Source organism: Drosophila kikkawai, unplaced genomic scaffold (assembly GCF_030179895.1).
Source record: "Drosophila kikkawai strain 14028-0561.14 unplaced genomic scaffold, DkikHiC1v2 scaffold_135, whole genome shotgun sequence".
NCBI classification, from domain to species: Eukaryota; Metazoa; Arthropoda; class Insecta; order Diptera; family Drosophilidae; genus Drosophila; species Drosophila kikkawai.
Window position 1 is genome coordinate 8677 of NW_027222466.1, and position 19793 is coordinate 28469.

At 32.5% G+C, this 19793-nt stretch overlaps 1 long non-coding RNA gene across 1 annotated transcript; it reads right to left on the bottom strand.

The window, feature by feature from the left end:
* Window positions 1-15448: 15448 nt before the first annotated feature.
* Window positions 15449-19549, bottom strand: LOC138929333 (uncharacterized). The gene is made up of 2 exons (XR_011445725.1): window positions 18918-19549; window positions 15449-16057 (listed from the first exon to the last, which is right to left on the bottom strand). It is a non-coding gene; the product is annotated as an uncharacterized lncRNA (long non-coding RNA).
* Window positions 19550-19793: the final 244 nt, after the last annotated feature.

Sequence of the window (19793 nt, forward strand, 5' to 3'; positions counted from 1 at the left end):
CCGTATGAAGACAGGCTTCGAAATTATTATTTAGTACGAGATAGAATCTTTAATGAAAAAACAAAGCCACGAAAACGGAATACAAAACGATTGAAAAATTATTATAGCAATTTAAAAAGTAAGCAACGTAATGTAGTATCGACCATTTTTCAAAACATCTCAGACAGACGAAGTTATGCAAATGTTTCCTTTCTGAATTTTACAGAATGGGGTTTGCTTGATACAGGAGCAAATGTTAGCTGTATAGGAGCAGATTTAGCTTTGCAGGATTTCAGTTGTTTTCCCGGATATAAAGCCATCGTATCGCAAGTTAAAACTGCGGATGCCAAGGCCCATAAGGTTTTAGGAATTTTGAAAGTTAAAATGAAATATAAAGATAATGAAAATGTAATGGAATTAGACATTATTCCAACCATAGCTCAGAGACTTATATTAGGAATTGATTTCTGGAGAACTTTTGCATTAGCGCCGAGTATAGTTGGTGCAATCGAGAGCCCTTCAGTAACTGAAATTGTCCAGGATTCCTATCCGCTCAACGAGAGGCAACTACAAAAGTTAGAAGCGGTGAAGGAATTGTTTCCAAATTTTACGAAACAAGGCTTAGGGCGTACTTCCTTATACTGGCATGACACTGCCGCATTAATTAGAGACTTCATTAAAGATTTGACAGCCCTATAGCGTTTTACACAAGTGCGAGCAAGACGACTATATGGCGCTCTAATGCATTAGAATAATGCATTAGCTACTTCATTGCCGCGATAATCGATAGATCTACATAAAATATACCAGATACTCGATAACAAAATACGGGTTTAATGAAGAAAATTGTAATTGAAAAATGTATTAGCCAGCTCATTGACAGTACGGTCTCACAATGAGAATTTTATTTCTATAGCATTTCTCTGGTTTTTTGAACTGAAAAAATATTAGAAAATTAGGAAAAATAATATGTTTTGCGGTGGCAAGGTTCTTGCTCTGCAAAATTAATTAAACATTTTTTTTTTGTAATAATTAAAAAAATTGGAAGCATCATAGGTTAAAAACACAAATTTAAAGGATTCTGCATTTATTTATGCAAGAATACTTCGACGAGGAATTTAGAAATTCATAGTAATACGCCGCGAATGGTGGCCGTTTTTTTTGTTTACCTTTTACGGTCGGTGTGACCGTAGTCGTATTACCAAAATAATCCAAGCAAAATCGAAGCCAAATTACACAAAATTACACATATAGTGGTCTCTTTCAAGGTTCTAATGAAGTAGCTAATTAACGAAAACTGCATTAGTGTATCATATGGGCATTACTAAAGCATCACATTGACGTGGGATTGGCCACGCCTGTGAAACAGAGACACTACCCTGTCAGTCCAGCCGTCGAAAAAGTCCTTTATGCGGAAATCGATCGGATGCTAGAGCTTGGGGTAATAGAACCCTCTAACAGCTCTTGGAGCTCACCAATTCGTATGGTAATTAAGCCAAATAAAGTCCGACTTTGTTTAGATGCGCGGAAATTAAACGAAGCAACGAAAAAAGATGCGTACCCCTTACAAAGCATTGATGGGATCTTCTCTCGCTTACCAAAGGCTAATATTATTAGTAAATTGGATCTAAAGGATGCCTATTGGCAGATTCAGTTAACGGATGAAGCAAAACCACTCACGGCTTTCACAGTGCCAGGTCGAGCTCTCTTTCAATTTGTTGTAATGCCATTCGGTTTATGTAACGCTCCATCAACTATGTGTCGACTAATGGACGATCTAATTCCTACAGATCTCCGTCACTGTGTGTTTGGATATTTAGACGATTTATGCATAGTAACCGAAGACTTTGAATCTCATTTGTCTGTCCTGATTCGAATTGCAGAGCAATTCCGTAAGGCAAACTTAACGCTGAATGTCAGCAAGAGTCATTTCTGTGTGACCAAAGTTAATTATTTGGGATACATTATTGGCGAAGGAGGTATCTCCACAGACCCAGCCAAGATCTCCTGTATCCTGAACTGGCCTCCACCTCGTAATATCAAACAAGTCAGAGGATTTTTAGGTGTATGTGGTTGGTATCGTCGTTTTATTTCAAATTTTGCTGAATTAACTTTTCCCATCACCGAACTGTTGTCAAAAAGTAAGACGTTTAAATGGTCTGCTGAAGCTCAGGAAGCGATGAATGCGTTAAAACAGAAACTTACCTCTGCTCCTGTACTACATAATCCTGACTTTTCGCAGAAATTCTTTCTTCACTGCGATGCTAGCGACTTTGGCATTGGAGCAGTCTTAGTACAATTATCTGAAGCAGGAGATGAAAGGCCTATAGCTTTTATGTCAAAGAAACTTTCCAAGTCACAGCGTAATTATAGTGTTACAGAGCGTGAATGCTTGGCTGTAATATTGTCAATAGAAAAATTCCGTTGCTATTTAGAGTTGCAAGAATTTGAGGTGGTAACTGATCATTCCAGTCTGCTATGGCTGATGAGACAACAAAATGTATCAGGTCGTCTTGCCAGATGGATTTTTCGGTTACAAGGATTTAAATTCACAATATCTCATAGAAAAGGTAAGGATCATATCGTACCAGATGCCTTATCGAGGATTTGTGAGGAACACATTGAGAGTTTAGAGTTTGTTGGACCCGAAATCGATTTAGATTCTGATGCTTTTACGGAACAAAGTTATGAAGAACTTCGAAAGCGAGTAGAAGAGAATGTTGATAAGTTTCCGGATTTACGAGTCCATGGGAAATTCGTTTACATACGGACGGACCATCCATCGGGAAATACAGAGCAGGAAGCGGATAGTTGGAAGCTCTGGGTGCCTGAAAAGCTGCGAAGTGCTGCAATTTGGCAGGCTCATGATAGTGTCGTGTCAGCCCATGGAGGGATACACAAAACTATTGAGAGACTACGACGTAATCTTTTTTGGCCAGGATTGTCAAAAGAGGTTCGAAATTATGTAAATGAGTGTGCAATGTGTAAACAGACAAAAGCACCAAATAAAATATTACGACCACCCATGGGTGAGCAGAGTGTATCAATCAGACCCTTTCAACGATTGTACGTTGATATACTCGGACCTTATCCTCGTAGTAAAAGAGGTTATACTGGATTGCTGATTGTACTTGACCATTTTAGCCGATATCATTGGCTCTGTCCGCTTAAAAAGTTCACTACGGCCGCCATTAATAACTTTTTGTGCGAGCGAATTTTTTGTGAGTTTGGAGTACCAGAGACAATAATTAGTGATAATGGATCCCAGTTTAAGGCAAAAGAATTCGAGGCCATGATAACCAAATGGGGTATTCGTCATATTTGTACAGCTCTTTATTCACCGCAAAGTAATGCGGCCGAAAGAGTCAATCGTTCTTTATTGGCAGCTATACGATCATATCTTCAAGAAGATCAAACAGAATGGGATGTAAATTTGACAAGTATCTCGTCTGCTCTTCGATCTGCATTACATCAGTCTTTAGGTTGTTCTCCTTATAAAGCTCTCTTTGGCTTTAATATGATTAAACATGGATCTGATTATAAGCTATTGAAACAATTATCGTTATTAGAAGAATCGACTCGATTGGATAGAGTAGACCAAGTAGCTTTAATTCGCGAAGAAATCAAAAAGAATAGTCGTAAAGCATATGAAACTAATGTGAAACAATACAATTTAAGAGCTAATCATATTGTATTTAAAGAAGGTCAAGAAGTCTTTAAGCGAAACTTTCATTTAAGTAATTTTAGTCAGAAATACAATAAGAAGTTAGGACACCAATTTTCTAAGTGTCGAATTAAGAAGAAATTAGGTAGTTCGTTTTATCTATTGGAAACGTTAGCAGGAAAGGAGATAGGAACCTACCACGCAAAGGATATACGAAGCTGATTCCAGCTAATCGTGTCTGCGATTACTTGCCAGATTATCTGTGGTTGTAATGGGCAGCATTGGACAAAAAGGTTAACGTTGTAAAATTCAAAAGATTTGACATACGCGCCTTACGATAGTCATATCGTATGCTCCAGCCCTAGTCGATCACAATCAGCTGTGCGAAATTGACAGTTGACAGCACGAATTAATCGATTAAGCCTCATCTCCGACACGATCAAAACATCCGCCTTCTTCCTTTTTTCGCTGCAACGCCGAACGCTACAGAAGTGTCGATCTGTGAGCGAAATTAATACACAAGTGCCACGTGCCCCTTTTGCCAATTTAATACAAGGCATCGGCCGTTGCATCCGACCAGTTAACCATCCGCCAGTGTCGCGCACCGGTTTTGGGTAATTATTTTGAGACTTCAAGCCATTTGCACTTGCATTAATATTGGTTTCATATAGAGACAGCGAAATACCGCGTGCCTTCTCGGCTTGCAAGCCTACATACAGGCTAAGGAACTTTCTGGAGCTCCACGCTCAGCGTACCGCAGTTTACTCTGCATCATCCTCAGTCGGTAAATAGTTTTCTTATATGACTGAAAGCTCTCTCCGTAACCACGGTTGTTTTTCTAGTCGAACCTTCCTATAAGGGCAAGCGGAATATTGCCAAGGGTGAAGCGAAAACCTTTGCGACCCTGCCCGCGAATCTGCTCGGTGGCCAGGAGCCCCGATTACGTCATCGGCGTGGGATTACTTATTTTCCTTTCCGCGCTTCGCCAGCTGCGGCAGAGGAAGGGAGACGACAAACGTTGTGGCCAGGGACCACAATTTTCGGCCAGCGCGTGACGAAGGCGTAGGATCGGAGTAAACTCCTTCAGAAATAAAAGAAAACCGGCATTAGATCCGGAGCGCAGATTTAGTTAGGTTTTATGCAACTGTAAAAGTTTCGGATTTTTTAATCAGATTTCGGTCGCATCTGGCTCGTTTGAGCCTCGGAAAACTGTAGTATGTATCTAGAGTGCATGCGCTAGCTAAGCGAACGCGATTGCGTAAACTTGACCTAGGTTCATGTGCCCTAAAAACCCGCACAACCAGACATAAAGAACGCGATAAGCAGGGTCGATCAAACGAATCATTTATGTTGCATTAAATTAACAATCCTTTAAACACACGCTAACAGCTCGTCATCCACGTCATCGTGAAGGCCTTCAACGAGGATCGGATGGGGTAAGTGATCCAAAATGGATATATATATATAAAGACCAATTTAATGTGACATGATATGATCAGTCCAAGCCAACCGCTGCTACCGTGAAGAGCCGTAAGCTCTGTTCGTTATTCTTTTCTGTTTGTTTGTTTTGGGCTGCCAGATTCTGAACACTTCTAATTGCGTATAAATGCTCCTCTAGCAGCGCTCTTATTGAGTATTTAATGATCATTACCAAATCTTAATTCTCGGTATGCGTTTGTTTTGTTATATTCTTGGCTAGTGTATGCATTGCGGATCTCTATGGCTATCAGCATCAACATAATTATGAAGATTAAATATTTGAATTATGAAGAGGAACGCGTAGTTTTATTCTGCTTTTCGCTAACTTTAGCAGAAAATATGTAAATACAATACAAATAAATTAGAAACTAATCATTAAGTCCTCGTTTAAAAACATTTGTAGTCACAATGAAAGCATAAATGAATCGCAACTGAATTGTTTTAAATTAAAAAATGAAAAGATGCAAATTAATTAAAACGAACATTCGAAATTATTATGTCATTAACCAGAATTTCTTTAAGTTACTTTTCTATTGAAATTATTTAAATAAATAATGCAGTATGTCATATCGAATCAGTAATATCATGATGGAGTAGATGCACTCATCTCGTGACCTGGGGATTTAAATGTTTTGATCAGCTACAATATGGGGTCATTGCTAACAGTTAAAGTACAAAGGCATTGGTAGGGTGGGTAGCGACTCCGTGTGTGTCAAACAACAGCTAAGACGCCACGAACAGATCCTGGTGCTAGACATATTCCCTTTTCCTCATTATTGTCGTCCTGTGAGTTGGAGATTTTCTCTGATTTTCTTTTGTAGGCAGTTAGCCTGAATATTTCAGCCATGATCAGATGGCTTATTAGTTTCAGATAGGGACTCTATAAATAATTCTTCGTGTAATGTCGGAAGCAGTAACAGCAATAACCCCCCCATCCCGGAAGAGCTAGAAGCAACAAGAGGGTCCCGTTCCGCTGTAACACTGCTGCCTGATTTAGTTAACTTACACTGTAGATAGTTGTGATCAATTTTTCTTCAGTGTAGGCAACCATTACAACAGGCATTATTAGCTGAGTTGTGAACTTTTTGTTTACAAATTTACAATTGAGTATGCAAATGTATTAGCCTTCTAAAAACTAATATAAGTACAAATTCTGCCGTGGATACATGCATTATTAGCGGAGTTGTGAACTTTTTGTTTACAAATTTACAATTGAGTATGCAAATGTATTAGCCATGTAAAAACTAATATAAATACAAATTCTGAAGTGGATACAGGCATTATTAGCTGAGTTGTGAACTTTTTGTTTACAAATTTACAATTGAGTATGCAAATGTATTAGCCTTGTAAAAACTAATATAGATACAAATTCTGCCGTGGATACATGCATTATTAGCGGAGTTGTGAACTTTTTGTTTACAAATTCACAACTGAGTATGCAAATGTATTAGCCGTGTAAAAACTATACACATTCTTAAGTGGATACATGCATTATTAGCTGAGTTGTGAACTTTTTGTTTACAAATTTCATTATTAGCTGAGATGTGAACTTTTTGTTTACAAATTTACAATTTAGTATGCAAATGTATTAGCCGTGTAAAAACTATTATAAATACAAATTCTAAAGTGGATACATGCATTATTAGCTGAGATGTGAACTTTTTGTTTTCAAATTTACAATTGAGTATGCAAATGTATTAGCCATGTAAAAACTAATATAAATACAAATTCTGAAGTGGATTATGCATTATTATCTGAGTTGTGAACTTTTTGTTTACAAATTTACAATTGAGTATGCAAATATATTAGCCTTGTAAAAACTAATATAAATACAAATTCTGAAGTGGATACAGGCATTATTAGCTGAGTTGTGAACTTTTTGTTTACAAATTTACAATTGAGTATGCAAATGTATTAGCCTTGTAAAAACTAATAAAAATACAAATTCTAAAGTGGATACATGCATTATTAGCTGAGATGTGAACTTTTTGTTTGCAAATTTACAATTGAGTATGCAAATGTATAAGCCGTGTAAAAACTAATATAAGTACAAATTCTGAAGTGGATACAGGCATTATTAGCTGAGTTGTGAACTTTTTGTTTATAAATTTACAATTGAGTATGCAAATGTATTAGCCTTGTAAAAACTAATATAAATACAAATTCTGCCGTGGATACATGCATTATTAGCGGAGTTGTGAACTTTTTGTTTACAAATTTACAATTGAGTATGCAAATGTATTAGCCATGTAAAAACTAATATAAATACAAATTCTGAAGTGGATACAGGCATTATTAGCTGAGTTGTGAACTTTTTGTTTACAAATTTACAATTGAGTATGCAAATGTATAAGCCATGTAAAAACTAATATAAGTACAAATTCTACCATGGATACATGCATTATTAGCTGAGATGTGAACTTTTTGTTTACAAATTTACAATTTAGTATGCAAATGTATTAGACGTGTAAAAACTATTATAAATACAAATTCTAATTCTAATTCTGAAGTGGATACAGGCATTATTAGCTGAGTTGTGAACTTTTTGTTTACAAATTTACAATTGAGTATGCAAATTAATATAAATACAAATTCTGAAGTGGATACAGGCATTATTAGCTGCGCTGTGAACTTTTTGTTTACAAATTTACAATTGAGTATGCCGTGTAAAAACTAATATAAATACAAATTCGGAAGTCGATACAGGCATTATTAGCTGAGCTGTGAACTTTTTGTTTACAAATTTACAATTGAGTATGCAAATGTATTAGCCGTGTAAAAACGAATATAAATACAAATTCTGCCGTGGATACATGCATTATTAGCGGAGTTGTGAACTTTTTGTTTACAAATTTACAATTGAGTATGCAAATGTATTAGCCATGTAAAAACTAATATAAATACAAATTCTGAAGTGGATACAGGCATTATTAGCTGAGTTGTGAACTTTTTGTTTACAAATTTACAATTGAGTATGCAAATGTATTAGCCTTCTAAAAACTAATATAAGTACAAATTCTGCCGTGGATACATGCATTATTAGCGGAGTTGTGAACTTTTTGTTTACAAATTTACAATTGAGTATGCAAATGTATTAGCCATGTAAAAACTAATATAAATACAAATTCTGAAGTGGATACAGGCATTATTAGCTGAGTTGTGAACTTTTTGTTTACAAATTTACAATTGAGTATGCAAATGTATTAGCCTTCTAAAAACTAATATAAGTACAAATTCTGCCGTGGATACATGCATTATTAGCGGAGTTGTGAACTTTTTGTTTACAAATTTACAATTGAGTATGCAAATGTATTAGCCATGTAAAAACTAATATAAATACAAATTCTGAAGTGGATACAGGCATTATTAGCTGAGTTGTGAACTTTTTGTTTACAAATTTACAATTGAGTATGCAAATGTATTAGCCTTGTAAAAACTAATATAAATACAAATTCTGCCGTGGATACATGCATTATTAGCGGAGTTGTGAACTTTTTGTTTACAAATTCACAACTGAGTATGCAAATGTATTAGCCGTGTAAAAACTATACACATTCTTAAGTGGATACATGCATTATTAGCTGAGTTGTGAACTTTTTGTTTACAAATTTCATTATTAGCTGAGATGTGAACTTTTTGTTTACAAATTTACAATTTAGTATGCAAATGTATTAGCCGTGTAAAAACTATTATAAATACAAATTCTAAAGTGGATACATGCATTATTAGCTGAGATGTGAACTTTTTGTTTTCAAATTTACAATTGAGTATGCAAATGTATTAGCCTTGTAAAAACTAATATAAATACAAATTCTGAAGTGGATACAGGCATTATTAGCTGAGTTGTGAACTTTTTGTTTACAAATTTACAATTGAGTATGCAAATGTATTAGCCTTGTAAAAACTAATACAAATACAAATTCTGCCGTGGATACAGGCATTATTAGCGGAGTTGTGAACTTTTTGTTTACAAATTTACAATTGAGTATGCAAATGTATTAGCCATGTAAAAACTAATATAAATAAAAATTCTGAAGTGGATACAGGCATTATTAGCTGAGTTGTGAACTTTTTGTTTACAAATTTACAATTGAGTATGCAAATGTATTAGCCTTGTAAAAACTAATATAAATACAAATTCTGAAGAGGATACAGGCATTATTAGCTAAGTTGTGAATTTTTTTACAAATTACATTATTAGCTGAGATGTGAACTTTTTGTTTACAAATTTACAATTGAGTATGCAAATGTATTAGCCATGTAAAAACTAATATAAATACATATTCTGAAGAGGATACAGGCATTATTAGCTAAGTTGTGAATTTTTTGTTTACAAATTTACAATTGAGTATGCAAATGTATTAGCCATGTAAAAACTAATATAAATACAAATTCTGAAGTGGATACAGGCATTATTAGCTGAGTTGTGAACTTTTTGTTTACAAATTCACAATTGAGTATGCAAATGTATTAGCCGTGTAAAAACTATACACATTCTTAAGTGGATACATGCATTATTAGCTGAGTTGTGAACTTTTTGTTTACAAATTTACAATTGAGTATGCAAATGTATTAGCCGTGTAAAAACGAATATAAATACAAATTCTGAAGTGGATACATGTATTATTAGCTGAGCTCTGAACTTTTTGTCTACAGATTTACAATTGAGTATGCAAATGTATTAGCCATGTAAAAAATAATATAAGTACAATTTATGCCGTGGATACATGCATTATTAGCTGAGTTGTGAACTTTTTGTTTACAAATTTACAATTGAGTATGCAAATGTATTAGCCATGTAAAAACTATTATAAATACAAATTCTGAAGTGGATACAGACATTATTAGCTGAGCTGTGAACTTTTTGTTTTCAAATTTACAATTGAGTATGCAAATGTATTAGCCGTGTAAAAACTATTATAAATACAAATTCTGAAGTGGATATATGCATTATTATCTGAGTTGTGAACTTTTTGTTTACAAATTTACAATTGAGTATGCAAATGTATTAGCCGTGTTAAAACTTATATAAATACAAATTCTGAAGTCGATACAGGCATTATTAGCTGAGTTGTGAACTTTTTGTTTACAAATTTACAATTGAGTATGCAAATGTATTAGCCGTGTAAAAACTTATATAAATACAAATTCTGAAGTCGATACAGGCATTATTAGCTGAGCTGTGAACTTTTTGTTTACAAATTTACAATTGAGTATGCAAATGTATTAGCCGTGTAAAAACGAATATAAATACAAATTCTGAAGTGGATATATGCATTATTATCTGAGTTGTGAACTTCTTGTCTACAGATTTACAATTGAGTAATTTAAATGTATTAGCCGTGTAAAAACTTATATAAATACAAATTCTGAAGTCGATACAGGCATTATTAGCTGAGTTGTGAACTTTTTGTTTACAAATTTACAATTGAGTATGCAAATGTATTAGCCATGTAAAAAATAATATAAGTACAATTTATGCCGTGGATACATGCATTATTAACTGAGTTGTGAACTTTTTGTTTACAAATTTCATTATTAGCTGAGATGTGAACTTTTCGTTTACAAATTTACAATTGAGTATGCAAATGTATTAGCCGTGTAAAAACTAATATAAATACTAATTCTGAAGTGGATACAGGCATTATTAGCTGTGTTATGAACTTTTTGTTTACAAATTTACAATTGAGTATGCAAATGTATTAGCCTTGTAAAAACTAATATAAATACAAATTCTGAAGTGGATACATGCATTATTAGCTGAGTTGTATACTTTTTGTTTACAAATTTACAATTGAGTATGCAAATGTATTAGCCATGTAAAAACTAATATAATTACAAATTCTGAAGTGGATATATGCACTATTATCTGGGATATATGCACTATTATCTGAGTTGTGAACTTTTTGTTTACAAATTTACAATGGAGTATGCAAATGTATTAGCCTGGTAAAAACGAATATAAATACAAATTCTGAAGTGGATACATGCATTATTAGCTAAGCTGTGAACTTTTTGTCTACAGATTTACAATTGAGTAATTCAAATGTATTAGCCATGTAAAAACTAATATAAATACAAATTCTGAAGTGGATATATGCATTATTATCTGAGTTGTGAAATTTTGTTTACAAATTTCATTATTAGCTGAGATGTGAACTTTTTGTTTACAAATTTACAATTGAGTATGCAAATGTATTAGCCGTGTAAAAACGAATATAAATACAAATTCTGAAGTGGATACATGTATTATTAGCTGAGCTGTGAACTTTTTGTCTACAGATTTACAATTGAGTATGCAAATGTATTAGCCATGTAAAAAATAATATAAGTACAATTTATGCCGTGGATACATGCATTATTAGCTGAGTTGTGAACTTTTTGTTTACAAATTTCAATATTAGCTGAGATGTGAACTTTTTGTTTACAATTTTTACAATTGAGTATGCAAATGTATTAACCGTGTAAAAACTAATATAAATACAAATTCTGAAGTGGATTCAGGCATTATTAGCTGAGTTGTGAAATTTTTGTTTTTAAATTTACAATTGAGTATGCAAATGTATTAGCCGTGTAAAAACGAATATAAATTCAAATTCTGAAGTGTATATATGCATTATTATCTGAGTTGTGAACTTTTTGTTTACAAATTTACAATTGAGTATGCAAATGTATTAGCCATGTAAAGACTAATATAATTACAAATTCTGAAGTGGATATATGCACTATTATCTGGGATATATGCACTATTATCTGAGTTGTGAACTTTTTGTTTACAAATTTACAATGGAGTATGCAAATGTATTAGCCTTGTAAAAACGAATATAAATACAAATTCTGAAGTGGATACAAGCATTATTAGCTGAGCTGTGAACTTCTTGTCTACAGATTTACAATTGAGTAATTCAAATGTATTAGCCATGTAAAAACTAATATAAATACAAATTCTGAAGTGGATATATGCATTATTATCTGCGTTGTGAAATTTTGTTTACAAATTTCATTATTAGCTGAGATGTGAACTTTTTGTTTACAAATTTACAATTGAGTATGCAAATGTATAAGCCGTGTAAAAACTAATATAAGTACAAATTCTGAAGTGGATACAGGCATTATTAGCTGAGTTGTGAACTTTTTGTTTACAAATTTACAATTGAGTATGGAAATGTATTAGCCGTGTAAAAACTAATATAATACTAATTCTGTAGTGGATACAGGCATTACTAGCTGAGTTGTGAAATTTTTGTTTACAAATTTACAATTGAGTATGCAAATGTATTAGCCGTGTAAAAACTTATAAATACAAATTCTGAAGTCGATACAGGCATTATTAGCTGAGCTGTGAACTTTTTGTTTACAAATTTACAATTGAGTATGCAAATGTATTAGCCGTGTAAAAACGAATATAAATACAAATTCTGAAGTGGATATATGCATTATTATCTGAGTTGTGAACTTCTTGTCTACAGATTTACAATTGAGTAATTCAAATGTATTAGCCGTGTAAAAACTTATATAAATACAAATTCTGAAGTCGATACAGGCATTATTAGCTGAGTTGTGAACTTTTTGCTTACAAATTTACAATTGAGTATGCAAATGTATTAGCCATGTAAAAAATAATATAAGTACAATTTATGCCGTGGATACATGCATTATTAGCTGAGTTGTGAACTTTTTGTTTATAAATTTCATTATTAGCTGAGATGTGAACTTTTTGTTTACAAATTTACAATTGAGTATGCAAATGTATTAGCCGTGTAAAAACTAATATAAATACTAATTCTGAAGTGGATACAGGCATTATTAGCTGTGTTATGAACTTTTTGTTTACAAATTTACAATTGAGTATGCAAATGTATAAGCCTTGTAAAAACTAATATAAATACAAATTCTGAAGTGGATATATGCATTATTATCTGAGTTGTGAAGTTTTGTTTACAAATTTCATTATTAGCTGAAATGTGAACTTTTTGTTTACAAATTTACAATTGAGTATGCAAATGTATAAGCCGTGTAAAAACTAATATAAGTACAAATTCTGAAGTGGATACAGGAATTATTAGCTGCGCTATGAACTTTTTGTTTACAAATTTACAATTGAGTATGCAAATGTATTAGCCGTGTAAAAACGAATATAAATACAAATTCTGAAGTGGATACAGGCATTATTAGCTGAGCTGTGAACTTTTTGTTTACAAATTTACAATTGAGTATGCAAATGTATTAGCCGTGTAAAAACGAATATAAATACAAATTCTGAAGTGGATATATGCATTATTATCTGAGTTGTGAACTTCTTGTCTACAGATTTACAATTGAGTAATTCAAATGTATTAGCCGTGTAAAAACTTATATAAATACAAATTCTGAAGTCGATACAGGCATTATTAGCTGAGTTGTGAACTTTTTGTTTACAAATTTACAATTGAGTATGCAAATGTATTAGCCATGTAAAAAATAATATAAGTACAATTTATGCCGTGGATACATGCATTATTAGCTGAGTTGTGAACTTTTTGTTTATAAATTTCATTATTAGCTGAGATGTGAACTTTTTGTTTACAAATTTACAATTGAGTATGCAAATGTATAAGCCGTGTAAAAACTATTATAAGTACAAATTCTGAAGTGGATACAGGCATTATTAGCTGCGCTGTGAACTTTTTGTTTACAAATTTACAATTGAGTATGGAAATGTATTAGCCGTGTAAAAACTAATATAATACTAATTCTGTAGTGGATACAGGCATTACTAGCTGAGTTGTGAAATTTTTGTTTACAAATTTACAATTGAGTATGCAAATGTATTAGCCGTGTAAAAACTTATAAATACAAATTCTGAAGTCGATACAGGCATTATTAGCTGAGCTGTGAACTTTTTGTTTACAAATTTACAATTGAGTATGCAAATGTATTAGCCGTGTAAAAACGAATATAAATACAAATTCTGAAGTGGATATATGCATTATTATCTGAGTTGTGAACTTCTTGTCTACAGATTTACAATTGAGTAATTCAAATGTATTAGCCGTGTAAAAACTTATATAAATACAAATTCTGAAGTCGATACAGGCATTATTAGCTGAGTTGTGAACTTTTTGTTTACAAATTTACAATTGAGTATGCAAATGTATTAGCCATGTAAAAAATAATATAAGTACAATTTATGCCGTGGATACATGCATTATTAGCTGAGTTGTGAACTTTTTGTTTATAAATTTCATTATTAGCTGAGATGTGAACTTTTTGTTTACAAATTTACAATTGAGTATGCAAATGTATTAGCCGTGTAAAAACTAATATAAATACTAATTCTGAAGTGGATACAGGCATTATTAGCTGTGTTATGAACTTTTTGTTTACAAATTTACAATTGAGTATGCAAATGTATTAGCCTTGTAAAAACTAATATAAATACAAATTCTGAAGTGGATACATGCATTATTAGCTGAGTTGTATACTTTTTGTTTACAAATTTACAATTGAGTATGCAAATGTATTAGCCATGTAAAAACTAATATAATTACAAATTCTGAAGTGGATATATGCACTATTATCTGGGATATATGCACTATTATCTGAGTTGTGAACTTTTTGTTTACAAATTTACAATGGAGTATGCAAATATATTAGCCTTGTAAAAACGAATATAAATACAAATTCTGAAGTGGATACATGCATTATTAGCTAAGCTGTGAACTTTTTGTCTACAGATTTACAATTGAGTAATTCAAATGTATTAGCCATGTAAAAACTAATATAAATACAAATTCTGAAGTGGATATATGCATTATTATCTGAGTTGTGAAATTTTGTTTACAAATTTCATTATTAGCTGAGATGTGAACTTTTTGTTTACAAATTTACAATTGAGTATGCAAATGTATAAGCCGTGTAAAAACTAATATAAGTACAAATTCTGAAGTGGATACAGGAATTATTAGCTGCGCTATGAACTTTTTGTTTACAAATTTACAATTGAGTATGCAAATGTATTAGCCGTGTAAAAACGAATATAAATACAAATTCTGAAGTGGATACATGTATTATTAGCTGAGCTGTGAACTTTTTGTCTACAGATTTACAATTGAGTATGCAAATGTATTAGCCATGTAAAAAATAATATAAGTACAATTTATGCCGTGGATACATGCATTATTAGCTGAGTTGTGAACTTTTTGTTTACAAATTTCAATATTAGCTGAGATGTGAACTTTTTGTTTACAATTTTTACAATTGAGTATGCAAATGTATTAACCGTGTAAAAACTAATATAAATACTGTTGGTAAAAACCACCCTCCTTATTAACAACACATATGCACTTATAGTTTATAATTATATTTAATGAGTCTTTTCTTTCATTTGGCACAGCACATCTACTATTCACAAAGGTTGTTTTACGCGAACTAAACTAAATACATTTCAATGTGTCCCTTTTATAGTTGATCTTCGCAACACTTAATTCTAGGTATTTGAGGATCTCCGCAACATTTAATTCTAGGTATCCGAGGATCTCCGCAACATTTAATTCTAAGTATTTGATGTTGCTTTTGTCTTGCAGCCAAACAATGTTGCAGACTTATGTTGGTTGCATTTAATACACCTCCTCAAAAACAACATTAAATAAACTAAAAAAAACAATTCAGTACAAAAAAAAAACTTATAAGACATGCTGTGCCTTCTGGGGTGCATACAATATCTTGGTTCAACATTTGTTGCATGGATTGGGGAAAACCCAGAAAAACCCAATCAAACCAAGCAAATATATATGTAGATAAATTAAAATAAATTTAAGTTCAAAAATTTAATAAAAAAAACGCAAAATAAGAAGATATTTCATAGTAGATAGGAGTGTTCATCCTTTTTGGTTTAGGTTTGTTGTTCATCGTCATCAGTAAGACCCATTCTGCTTCTTAGCTTGAGGAATCTGGCTGCAGGTAAAGTTTTTGTAAGAATATCAGCTAGTTGGTTGTCTGTGGAAATATACTCAAGAACAATTAGCTTATTTTCAATCTGTTCCCGAGAAAAATGGTATTTAATATCAATATGCTTTGATCGTTTGTGACATGAGGGGTTGTTTGCAATGCTAATGCATCCCTGATTATCTTCGTAAAGTTTTATCGCTTCATTAATTTCAAATTTAATACTTTTCATTAAAGACTTAATCCACAAAGATTCTCTAACTGCTTCGAATAGAGCCATGTACTCGGCTTCAGTTGATGAGGCAGCCACCGAGTTCTGCTTCTTAGTATTCCATGAAATAACATATGATTCAAATAATTTAAATATGTAACCGGTTGTACTTTTTCTATCGCACTCACTACCCGCCCAGTCAGAATCAACATATCCTGTAATAATATTTTTGAAATTAGAGTTCTTAACAAAAGTTAATTTAAGATCAGCTGTTCCTTTCAAATACCTAAGAACTCTTTTTAAACATGTCCATAATTCAATATTATTATTATTAGTATATCTACTTAATATACTAATTGATGCACACAAATCCGGTCTTGTACACAACATTACATACATCAAGCAGCCTATTAAATTTCGACATGGTGCATCATAACTTTCTTTTGAGCTTAAGGCCGCAAAATTTATTTTACTTGGTAGTGGAGTGCTTACTGGATTACATTCTTCCATGTTAAATTTCTTTAAAATATTTTTAATATAAGGCGTCTGGCTGAGCTCGAACTTGTTTGATTTTCTTTCTATTTTTATTCCTATAAAATAACGAATTTCAAGTAAGTCAGTCATTCTAAATTTTGTCATGAGATATGATTTTAGTTTAGTCATGGTGTCAATGTTTTCAGTAGCTATTACTAAATCATCAACATATAAGAGCAGGTATATATTTTTTAGAGATACATCCTTTATCTAATATATAGATACAACGATCCACAGCGGAGTTTTCAAAACCAATTTCTTTTAAAACATTCTCAAATACCTCAAACCAGCATCTTGCAGCTTGTTTAAGGCCATATAAAGCTTTGTTCAATTTACAGACTTTATCATTTTCGAAAGGTAGTCCTTGAGGAATTTTCATATATATATCTTCTTTAAGCAGGCCATTCAAGAATGCTGTTTTCACATCCATATGGTGAACCTTTAAGTCAAATTGGTTTGAAAGTGATAGAATAAATCTAAAACTGGAAATTCTCGCTACAGGTGCGAATGTTTCATCGTAATCAATCAAATGCTGTTGTGTGAAGCCTCTTGCTACTAGTCTTGCTTTGTATCTAATATTCTCACCAAGTTCGTTATGTTTAATGGTAAAAACCCATTTACAGTCTACAATGTTTTTATCCTTTGGCTTTTCAACAATACTCCATGTGTTATTATAAGTATGAGAATCTAACTCTTCACGAATTGCTTTTTCCCACTCCACTCTATCACTTCTGTTATTTATATCTTCAAAGGAGTTTGGAGTATCATTCGCAAAAGCATGTGCATTCATTAAACAATTATTGAGAAATCTATAAGATGTTTGTGGTTTACCTTTCAATCTCTCACTTCGCCTTATTTCAGTTTCTTTTTCTTTCTGGGGTGAATCAGGCAATTGGTGCTCAACACTTATAGCCCCTTCTTCTAGAGATGTTTCACAACTAGGCTGTATATCTAAAATTTGCATTTTAGATTTTTCCTCCGTACTTTCATTCCGGAAATTTTCTTCTGCACTTTCCTTACTTTTATTTAGGATACATTGTTGATCACTTTCCATGTGTTTACTCACATCTATACCATCCTCCATTTTTTTGAGGATATCAAGCTGATCACTTTCAGTGCACTCTTCCACAAAATTAAAATTTTGTTCCACAGTCCTAGAATTTTTCATATTTGTCTCATCGACAATTACATCTCTTGCCACAATAAATTTTCTAGACTCAACATCCCAAATTTTTAACCCATTCTGTTCATACCCAACGTGTATACCCTTTTTTGATTTTTCATCAAACTTTCGTTTTCGGATTTTGTTGTGTATGTATACCGTTGCACCAAATACCTTCAGGTATTTTAGACATGGCTTTCTTTCATGCCATAATTCATAGGGAGTCTTTGTTATGTCTTTCAATGCTTTGCTTGAGCTTCTGTTAATTAAATAAGTTGCTGTTAAGACAGCTTCACCCCAGAAACTTTTACTTAAATTTGCGCCATGTATCATGGATCTAGCCTTTTCTGTTAAAGTCCTTATCATACGTTCAGATACCCCGTTCAATTGGGGTGTATGTGGCACTGTAAGATGATAAGTAATTCCTCTCTCCACACAGTATTCTCTCATTTCGTTTGACAAATATTCCCGCCCATTGTCTATATACAAATTGACAACCTTCAAATTGAAATGGGCTTCACTTTTCGAAATGAAGTCTTTGAAAACGGAAAATACTTCGGATTTATATTTTATTAAATAGGTAACACAATAGTGTGTAAACTGATCGACAAAAACAACGAAATAATTTTTCCCATCGATAGTAGGAGGGCTAATAGGGCCACAAACATCAGAATGCACAATATATAATGGTCTTTTAATGTAACTTTTATCTTTGAATTTTTCAAATGCCAATCTTGATTGTTTGCCTTTAACACATGCTTCACATATATCTTCATTTGGATGGACATTCTTTAACACTTCAGTATCTTCAAACATATTATATCGTATGAGTTCTAAAAATTTTCCCTTGCTAACGTGTCCTAACCTCTCATGCCACAACTGATACTGTTTAAAATGATTATTGTTTAATGTATGTGCTTTATAACATATTTTAAATTCCATAGTTGGCACATTGTACTTACAGGAGTTTTTAATAATTATGTTACCGTTCTTTGTAACCGTGACACCTCCTGCGTTGAATTCAATAACCATTCCAGCCTCTTGCATTCTTTTAACAGAGATTAAATTATGTGGAATATCTTTGCAATAAAGTACGTCTTCCAAAGTAATGTTTTTCTGGAACTCATTTTTAAGTTTCATTATGCCTTTTGCCGTAGCATAAATAAATTCACCACACTTTGCCACTGATATTTCAATTGGTGTTTTTAAACTTATGTAGTCAGCAAACAGTTCTTTATCATTTATCATATGGTCTGACGCGCCCGAGTCCAAAATAAATGAAACATCACTTTTGTTTTTAATTATAGCACGATTCAACATAAATGCGAAACCTTTTTCAACTGTGGCCACTTGAGCCTGTTTTCCACTTTCGTTTTCTTTATTGTTTTTATTTAGCCTTTTAAAATGGTAACAATCCTTTTTAAAGTGTCCTTTTTTACCGCAATGATGGCATGTATATTTTGATTTAAAATTATTTTTGTTTGGTTTGAATTTTGATTTATTTTTGAAATTATTAAATTTTGTTTGTTCCTTTTTATTATAATTTCCCACAGCTTGCAATGATTTAAGACTTGTGTCTTTACTTATACCTTTAAGTTTTATTTCCTGATCTAGCACACGTGTCTTTACAAATGCCAAAGTTATTTTTGCTTCTGATAGAGTCTCTATAGCTGTTATCACCCCATCGTAGGCGGCTGGCATTGTCAATAGAAGATGTGACACTTTGTCCATCTCATCCATCTCTGCCCCTGATGCTACTAACTCACTAATTAACTCGTCAAAAGTAACAAAATGATTTGCAAGTGTGACCTCTCCTTTTAATTTTAATGACAGTAATT